This window comes from Puma concolor, chromosome B1, assembly GCF_028749965.1.
Source record: "Puma concolor isolate L17-30 chromosome B1, mPumCon1.1.hap2, whole genome shotgun sequence".
Lineage (NCBI taxonomy): Eukaryota > Metazoa > Chordata > Mammalia > Carnivora > Felidae > Puma > Puma concolor.
This window is the reverse complement of record NC_141670.1, coordinates 36179570-36181078: the sequence shown is the minus strand read 5'-3', so window position 1 is coordinate 36181078 and position 1509 is coordinate 36179570.

The window sequence follows — 1509 nt, the reverse complement described above, 5'->3', positions numbered from 1 at the left end:
TCTATTTGTTCTTTCTGAGTCACCAGATCTGGGAAGGAGGGAGAGGTGACACCAGGATGAGGAAATCCATGGGAGTGAGGGTTCAAATGGGGAGCACGTAGGGTCGGAAGAGGTGGGGACAGCACACACACTGCCCTCAAAAGCAGGAGCTAGCATAGCAGGGTCCCATCTGCCTCCTGTTCTGGGCTGTGTGATGGTGGTGTGGAGGAAGGGCAGAAAGTCACACTGTGGAGCCTGATATAGGAGCCAGCTGGGAGGAAAGCTTGTCTGTCCTCTGCTGAGGCCCTATATACTCACCTTGGCAGTCAAGCTCATCAACACCTGACGTGAATGCACCCTCTGGGGCCTAAGATACTCACTGTTCAATGGGGAGGCCAAACACACAGAGAAGTTCAATGGTGTAGGAGTAGGCGGGGAAAACCAATCAGTGGAGAAATGCTGGGTGAGATCTAGCGGAAGGCTGGTTAAGTGGAGGCTGAGGGAGGAGGTGGGTCACATGGTCTTGGTTGACCTAGCAAGGCCTCCGTTGGGGGGGGGGGGGGGTAGACAGGGAACCAGAGTGTGGAGGTGGGTGGAGGGGGTGAAGGTTGGAAGATCAGAAGAACTTCAGGTGTGGGTGCTTGAAGGGAGGGGCTGGGCTCACCTGGCCAGAACAGAACCCAGATGTGGGTGCATAAAGAGGCGTGCAGTCAGAAGGACTAGGTGAGCTGGAGTGTGAACCTAAGAGCTGGAACCTGATTCCAGTCTGCTACCCCTGAGACGAGTTTCTATCCCCTTTGGCTGAAACAAAAGCAAAGGGGATAAGAATCCCTCCAATGCAGACAATTATTTTAAGCTGTAGAAGCTCTGATACGTCTACAACATGGTTTTATCCTTTCAACAACCTGCGAGGTAACAGCATAGATCATTTTAATCCTTTTAGGCAATGAGAAAATTGTAGAAGAGTTCAGCCGAAGCCTGAAGGTACATGTAAGTGAATGAGTGGAGAATGGAGACAGACATCCAAGTTTCATCACTGTTAACCCAGGACTCTCCCCAACGTAGTTCCCTCTCAAGGGGTAGCAAGGAGGGCCGACTAGGAGGCGTAGAGAGAATAGTCTCCAACGCCAGTACCCAGTTTTAGGTGTTCAACCAATGTTTGGAGGGCTTACCCTGTTCCAGCATTAGAGATTCAGCGGTGACAAGGCCAGCATCCTCAGGGCCACGGAACTCCCAGGGTGTTGAGCACCAAGGGATGCTGAGGCAGTGTTTGATCACAGTTCACTGGGAAATGCTTTTGGTGGGGCAGACTGCATGCTAACACCTAAAGGATTTTAAGTTCCTGAGATTTGGAGACCTGAAGTGGAGGTGGGTCCCTAAAACAAAACCTTAGAAGAATCTCTCAGTGCCTCTTCCTGCAACACACACACACACATGCACATGCACATGAACAGGCACATGCACATGAACAGATACAAAATCTTCATGATTACTTAGCAGTTTGCAAAATTTTTTCAAAAAGTGTATCTT